Raw genomic sequence first — 8,933 nt, 5'->3', positions numbered from 1 at the left:
TATATATAACAGGTATTTCATTTTCTTGTTTTGCCGGGATGGCATTATAAGAATGGTTGCCGGGTCACTGAAGGCGGTGTTAACAATGATGGCTGATGTTTGCTCACTATTGTGCCACCATTTTAATAAATCGTCTGAACATATTTAATTATTATAAGCGGGAGGATGATATTGATGAAAACAAAAAATTGTTTAATTTTCACAATAATAAATTATGTAATTAATTTTAAAAACAAAATTAATGGCCCAATTATACAACACAAATTGTATTTTAAATCTTCTAGATAGTTCGGAATAAAGGGAAATATCTGGAATTCTCAATCATGGCCATTAACTCCCCTCCAATTTATTTTCTGTCCGATCCTCGAGAAGATATTTTCTGTTCTTGCACCTCCTAATATGTTAGGAATTTTCTGATGGCTCGGTATTTAAGTGTGCCCGTGTAGATAAAATTATAGCTCCGACACACAATATCGTAAACTTGAAAGAAAGGGTTTCAAAATCTTTTATAAAAGTATTTAAGAAATTTCAAATCTTCTAATGGCATGGGATACGTCCTGAACTTATCTCCGTTTCCTTAAAAGTATTCTCTAGCTATGCGGGGAAAAGGGAATATAACTTGTATGTCCTGTCGTCACTAATCACCCCTTGGTTTAATTAGTCATTATTTTTTATATGCACTCTTCAATACAATAAATAAGGATGAGATATAGATAGAAACGAAGATGACTTGTGGATAACCAAAAACCAAAAGCTCACAAAATTGATTTCGAAAGATCCCTGGCAGAATAGGCCGTTTTTATTAATGTTATATATATATTTATCTTTATAATATAGTGAGTTTAGTATATGACAATCACAAAAATCAACCTTCTAATTTTCTACTAACGAATAGCATCTCTTAAAATTTTCTTTGTGAATAAAATTTTATTTACCCCTACAATGCAAAAGTACAGAATTTTAAATATATTTTAACATGATGAGAAGTTAAGAAGATGAGAAGAATAAATAAATTTATGATTAATAAATCCGTTGGTGTCACGGAAAATTAGCAACAAAGATCATTTATTATATATTTTAAATAATTTATTTATATAGCTTTACACTTACATATATATTTACATATATTTTTTCATATTACATATATATTGACTGATCGTACCGCCTCTTATCCGAAATTTCACTTTTCTCGTTAACCGATACTTAAAAAAGGAGTAAAACTAAACATTTTTAAAAATCTGTTGAGTAATATTCTCAAATAAATTTTATGTTGTAGTATTTTAGTTTGATATTTTCTTTTTCTTTTGTCCCTTCTCAGCACCAGACTGCTTGAATATTTATGATTTACTTAGTAGCATATTCGCTTAACAATTCATTGTTGTATTATCTATATATATATATTTTTTTAATGTTGTTACTTACATAAATAAACCATAAATAAATTAATTAAACTTGTTTTGCTAGCAGGTTAAATGAAATGGTTAAAATAGGAATTGTTTATGATATGAACTCTATTATAAAGACTCTATATAATCTAAGGCTTATATAAACGCTGACAGTTCTCTGTTCGAAATTGAGAGGTTGGGGGGGGGGGGGGGGGGGGGGGGGGGGGGGGGGGGGGGGGGGAGAGGGTAGTGTGCTGGCCACACGGTGACTGTAACAAAGTTAAACCTGTTGACAGTCAGATGGAAAAATAACTCTTATAGTTATCGTCATATCTCCATTTAGTTAATTAGGCAAACATCTTTGTACTAGAATAAATTTCAAATCCAAAAGCTATCAACACATTATTTTCATTTTTTCCAGCCCATAACTATTACTGTTGCTGACATGGATAAGGCGGGACAGTTTATTGTCAGAGCAGTTAATATGAAAGTACTTTCAATTCCATTACATGTATTACCAATCACGATTTCATGACAGCAACTGTCAGTTTACACAGTGCAATGGTACATGAGAGAATGAGCTTTATGTTGTTTCTTGCGCCTTCATTATTATTGGCTCTATACATTTTTCTTTTTACTAATTTCTTGTTCTACAGAAGATATGAAAAAATAATTTCCTTATGTCTTCTCGAGGACACTTTAGTCATCGACCTCGACCAGGGATCCACGGACCACCTGTTCAGCACTGTTGAACTAGTCTATTAATGTTATACATTAATTATCAGCACAGTTCAATACGTTTAGGTTAATGACAATGAAGTTAATATTACTATGCAATTACTAATGTACGTATGTATCTTATTGTTATTGGATATATCATATTGCATTTCTGAGGTTCCTATGGTCTGAAAACTGCTCCTCACCGATTACTTAAAATGAGGCATTGACCATAATGGTTCAAAGAATTAATTGTTACCGTAGACAACACCCTATACAGCTGGCCCCATGTTATGTATTTATTGCATCGCTGCCTACTTCCCGTTCGTAGGAAGAAGAAAGGCAGAGAAATAGGGCGGACTGACTGATCTTGTCAAACCAGTCTAAATCAGCGTTCCCTTATCTGATGGAGTCGCATTAGGATGTGACTGCTTTACCAGGTGTTGGCGGATGAGCAATTATTTAACCATTGTTAATTGAAATTATAATTGTAATTGGTAGTGCTGTCTTAATTGAATATACGGGATATCATACAGGTCCTTTTATAGGATAGTTATTATTTTCTTCTATAGCCTGAGACGGGAATGGCTCGTGTAACGTCTGTGGACATCTGGTGTTGACTTTCTCAGTTTAAACGTTCTAAGTAATTATTTATAGTTTTATTAGATTTCTCAAGATGTAAAGATTTTGTACAATAAGTTAACTTGTAATTTTTTTTTAGATTTCATTTATTAAACATGAGAATTTATTTTGAACGACTTTGGGCTATCTTCAAAAATACAAAAAAATACTAGTTAAAAATAATTTTTATTATATACATGTAAAGTTATAAAAAAAAAAAAAAAAAAATTACAAGAGGTCCATCACAGGAGTTAGGATCGTTTATCGATTTTAAGACCTTGTTCCAACGCCAGTTCTGATCAGATATTTTAAATTTTACATATCGCCAGTTTTTTTTCTATTTGTAGGGTTTATATTTTCACATGGTATCGATAAAAAATTCTAGATTGATGGTTTGAGCTTTAGTTTCTATTCTAATATATACAGCTTGAAAAAGAAAAAAACACGTTATTCTAATAATTCCTACATCTATGAAATTCCAATATATTATATTATTTATTTCAATAAATTTTTTAGGGTTAAAAACTTCCAAAGATTGAATATATTTTCTTTTTTGTTTTACAACGTTTCGGGACTACTGTCCCTTATTCACGTACCTTAATAATCCTACAAATAATAATTCATTTTAACAACAATTCTCATCCATGTATATTTTTAATTCATATAATTATATTTACCTCATTTTTGTCAAACTTTTAATTTCACTAAGGAAATCATGTCATCTACTAAAAAACGTGGCTGAAAAAATTCGTTTTATTCATTATTGTATACTACCTCTTTGGACCTTATCTCATGTTCAGTGTGCTGTTTGGTTACCTCCCTATTATTTATATGTCCCACTTTATCAATTTGTAATTCCAATTAAACTTTTTTTTTTATTATGATTTGAATATTCTAAACTCACTTATTTCCTCAGATTTTTAAGTTTATATGTTTAGTCCATTTATAATGTTGGCGTAATGTGTATTTAGATGTTTAGTGTCAGTTTTATAGTTTACTGTATCTTTGATGTTTTTGGTTATAGGTAATCAAACAGGACACTAGACTCATGTCTAGATTTGGATGTCTAGTTTGGACCTTATCTCATGATAAGGTCCAAAAAGTATATAATATAGTGCACTATTTGTGCTACAGAAAGAGGATTGTACACCAATAATGAATGATAATTAATTAAAACAGTGTAAAACAATTTTTTCAGCCATGTTTTTTTTTTTTGATGACATGATTTCCTAAGTGAAATTAAAAGTTTGACAAAAATGAGTTAATATAATTTATATAATATATATGATATGAATTAAAAACACGTGGATGAAAATTGTTGTTAAAATGAATGTTTGCAGGTTGATTAAGGTACATGAATATGGGACAGTAGTACCGAAACGTTGTAAGACGAAAAAGAAAATATAGTATTAAACACATTCAATTTTAGGAAGTTTTTAACCTCAAAACATTTATTGAAATTGGCTTACCAGACTTCCTAAAAAGAAAATCCAGAATATATTATTTATGTACTTTATTGGTACTCCAGAAAAGACAATTTTTATTAGGAGTTTTTTTTAATCTGATTAATATCAATTCGACTTGGTTTTCCCGTGAATTGATCATGTGTAGTTAAAAAAACGAAGATGGTCTGAGTCAAAAATAACTTTAATAATTGAAAAACTGTTTATTACTAGCCAACGTTTTGCCCAACTATACTGGAACGTACTCTATCAGTACTTTCGGAATGAAGGAAAGTAAAAAATACAAAAACATTTAAAGCCAAAGAATAATGATGATTATGATGATAGATTCTTTCCGTTCTTTTTTTGTTCTTGACTTCAACTTATTTATTCATATAATAATAAAATTATATTTTATATATACAAATACAGTCTTGGTGTAGAATAATAAACATCAACAGCAATAGCAGATCGGTATGGTACCACACAGGTGTCTAGAGGATAAAAGTAAAATGTTCCTATATCTAATATATAATGAGTGATGATTCAGTGTTTTCTCATCTTATAACTTACAGAGAACAGTTTAGACAGTGACAAATATTATTATATTTCTACATGTATGCATAAAGTCATAAATAATACACAAAAATTGGAGGATATTTAGATTTTGAAATAACTTGTAAGTTTTTTTTTTTTACAGTGTTGTAAAGTAATCGTTTTGAAAATACGATGTACCAATTCGATTTGTTTTATTATTTTTATCTTAAGCAACTACATTCTTTAGGAACACTCTAAAAAATTAAAAATTATGAAACTCAAAACGTAGGTATCCAAAAGAGTTGAGCGAGGTCATATTTATGTCGGGTTCATAGGAAAGTTTAAAGTTGTACATCCACGAATCCATTTGATCCTTGCGTTTAGCTGAATATATGACTCCATTTTAAAATGGTGTTAAAAGCAATTGTCCCCCCTCTAAGAATCAGAAAAAATGAAAACCTTGGAAATGTGTATATATTAAGCATTATTGAAACAGGTTATTATACTCAAAATTGCTTATGAATGCTATTTAGAGAGAGCGTTAGTAAAAACAAAATAGCTGAAAAAAACCTCAAACTTCACAGGTTTGTCAAAAGTCAATCCAGTCAAAATTATTTGGAAATTTTAAATTTGGTATCTTCTTCCAAAAATATTGTTGCAAGAAAGCCTCTGATTAAGGCATTGTAATAAGTACGGTAGAAAATAAGATCTTAATTTTGAGATTAAGCTGGTTTAAAGAGATTCTCTCTTAATTATAAGAAAAATAAAGCTTGAATGACTTTCAACATAAAGTCACCACAAGCTATTCACTGACTGAAGACCGGATAAATATAAAAGCAGAAGTTTCGATGATATATTTTTTTTTCAAAGGCAAATCAGGAGTAAATGGAATGATCTAAATAACCAGCTGTTCTTGTCACGTTTTGATCCAACATTATCAGCTACTGCCCTATAATCATCACCTGAGTTAAAACAAATGGAACGTTGGTGTCTCGAAGTACGGTCGATTTCGAACCGGTTTCACCGTGTCAATAATTTCAAGTTGTGATGAAATTCCCTAATTAATACACCTTGAGTGATACTTTATTAAAAAAAACAAAATTAAAAAGAAAAAAGTCGGAGACCAGACTTTGAACTTAGGGTATTTAGAATGCATTTTTCAATTGCTCAATTGTTTTATTAAAACAACCGAACTTAAATTTCTAAGAGGAGCAGGAGAGGAAGAAAGAGACCAAATAACCATTACAAGAACAAATAAAACCTGTTGATACACCTTCAAAACAAAAAACTTAAGCAATTGCTTGGAAAACCCTCCAAACTTCCAATTAATAACAGAATGGGATTACGGAATATAATAGGGCTAATTTAGATACACAAACACTTCAGCTTTGAGGATCTTGGAGCTTAACTATTTTCATAAATATTTATTCACGTTGACCAAATATCAGGGCTTAAATATTATAAATATAATGTATTATTATTAGTGTATATGTATTATTATAAATATAATGTATTAATCTTGTTGTTGTTGATTGTTGCTTAAAGGCGTAAAACCCTCTGGTCATCAACGCCTATGGCATGATAAAAGTAAAAAATAAATAAAATAAAAAAAATAAAAAATATAGAAATAAAAAAAATAATTAAAAAACATAAAAAAATAAAAATCGAAGAGGAATTATAATTTATAAAGAAGGCGATATGCTTTTAAAAATTCAAACACTCCTGTTATTTTAGCTTCCTCATCTGCGAGAGCTTCGGATAAATTTGGGGTCAGTCCTATTCTATTTATTGTTGGCAAATAGTGAGTACACTCTTCAAAAATATGTCTAATCGTAAGAATGGACTGACAATATTTGCACGTTGGAGGTGGCAGTTTTCTGATTAGGTGAGAGTGCGTGAGGAGGGTATGACCTATTCTCAAGCGGGCCAGAGGACAGAGGATGTCGACCATGGTTTTACTGATCGTTTTATTTCTTTTAATTTACTCGGAGAGCTTTCATCCCACTTGGCCTGCCATTTTTCTAATATTTGTAATTTAAGGGGTGTACTGAGTTCTGATGGGGTAAGAACGGCGGTGCCTCGGCCAGGGAGCGTGAGTGCCTCTCTGCCAGCTTTGTCTGCAAGATGTATTAATCTTTGTTGACAACCTTGAAACGGATACTTGCCTTAGCGTCTACTCTTTTTTCTCTTCCAAGCCCTAAAATGACTGGATAGAACTACTAAGAGTTTATCTATATTTGGCTATTAATTAATGGCATACTACTGATAATAATATAATGCATTATAATAATATTGGTACAAAAATAAATGACGTATTTGTTACAGAATATTTTCACAGTTCAGAAGTGAACCTTCACACTTTTTAATGACCAACACGATGACTACGCCAACCCCTACCAGATCTCCCACCACGGGGTCCGGAAGAGGTGACACTGATTGAACCAAATCAAAAACCAGTAGCTCACTTCCCGTGACCAGGTCCCACGACCGAGCAGTCGCTCTCCCGTGACTTCATGAATATCCACCGTTTCCAGGACTTGTGCCTCGCTGCTTGTCGTTGGTGGACCCATTCATATTCAAACTAGATCTGAATTACTTCTGTGATAACTAACAAATGCCCCTGTTCCATATGCAGGGGTCTATAACAATTCCGGTGCTGAGACTTGTTGAACAAGTACTCTCAAATGATCCTCTCCATATCGCGCTGCATAATGCATCTTTGAAGTAACGTAGCCGCGTGTCGGTTCGAGGGCTTTTTCATCTCTTCGTAATTACAGAGTTTTTTTTTTATTGGAGGAGTTGTATCCTAGTTCGACTCCATCCACCTGAAATCACCCTCTGCTGTTAATGAATATTAAGTTATCCATGAAATTATCTAATCAGAAAATTTGGAAATTTATTTTATTTACATGTTTATTTATAGTAGAATTAAATATTAACACACATAATGATGTGAGAATTAACAAATGTGAATATTTGGTCGTTTCGTTTGTTTTTTTCTAGGAATTTTTAATCAAAGGAATGATAAATCAAATATCATACCTATAAGAATATTTTAACACCGCTGGGAGTTTTCAATACATTAATTTTTATAATTTCGTATTAATTACTTTTTAATAAATATATTTTTTCTCCTATCTATTACTTTTCATAATTGTTATTTTTATATTTATTACCTCTTATTTTTAAATATTTATAACTTATATATCCATTACTTTTATTTAAATGTGCTTATTTTTTTATGCATGTATATTGAGTATTTTTAAAGATTTTAATGAAATATAATTGTGTATTAATTTTAGCTATTTATTATGAAGAGAGAGAACAAGATGAGATATATAGGTAAGTTATAGAAGGAAAAGAATAAATATAAAAGATGTAAAAAAAAAAAAAAATGAAAATTTAGAAAAAGAAAAAAACTAAAGGAATAAGAACAAAAAAAATATGTATTAATATTATATAGTTTAGTATTTCCTGACTATACTTATGCAATGTAAGAATAATAAACAATTGTTCTACTAGTCTTAGAATGCTGTGTGTATAAGTACTGCTTTTATTCACTCACATTATCTCTTTAAAAGTTTTTGTTCGTTTGAGCTTTAAGGAATAAAACGAAATAAAAATATTTTTTTTTTATTATTATTTCTATCCCAAGATTCAGAACTCTTTAAATTTGAGATAGTTATTTATTTTAATGTGTTTAGATTTAGGGTCTAAATCTTGTTTAATAGATTATACTATTCATTAAATAAAATTAATACCAATTTTATATTTTTTTCATTACCATCTAAATCCGTGGTATAGGAAGGGCATTGCTGAAAGATTTGGCTGACTTTAAGTGTACTATTACAATATTGAAATTATGGTGGTTGCTACTTATTGATCAGATATGGATGTGTTATATTTGTAGATCCCATTCTTAATGTTACCATTAACGATCTGACGTGAGTCATGGTTTAATTTTTGTTTTTTTAGATACTTTTTAATTTCCATGCTGGACTTTCATTATACATGGACTGCCAATTACATGATTTTTGATTTTTCAGTGGGACTTATTTCTTGGGTTGTCAGAATAGCCACGAGCTGACCTGGAAGAGTACGATTTCTTTAAAAGTGATAATACAATCATTTCAGCCATTTGCACCCTAATCCTTCTTGCTTTACCATAGTGCGTGACTAGTTCTAAATATGTTACTCTCTTCCAGAAGCTTAAGCCATGATGCACTCTAGT

The sequence above is a fragment of the Halyomorpha halys genome, unplaced genomic scaffold (assembly GCF_000696795.3).
Source record: "Halyomorpha halys isolate HHAL.00 unplaced genomic scaffold, Hhal_1.1 Scaffold678.1, whole genome shotgun sequence".
NCBI classification, from domain to species: domain Eukaryota; kingdom Metazoa; phylum Arthropoda; class Insecta; order Hemiptera; family Pentatomidae; genus Halyomorpha; species Halyomorpha halys.
The sequence above is the reverse complement of the archived record's forward strand: the minus strand, read 5'-3'. Positions refer to the sequence as shown.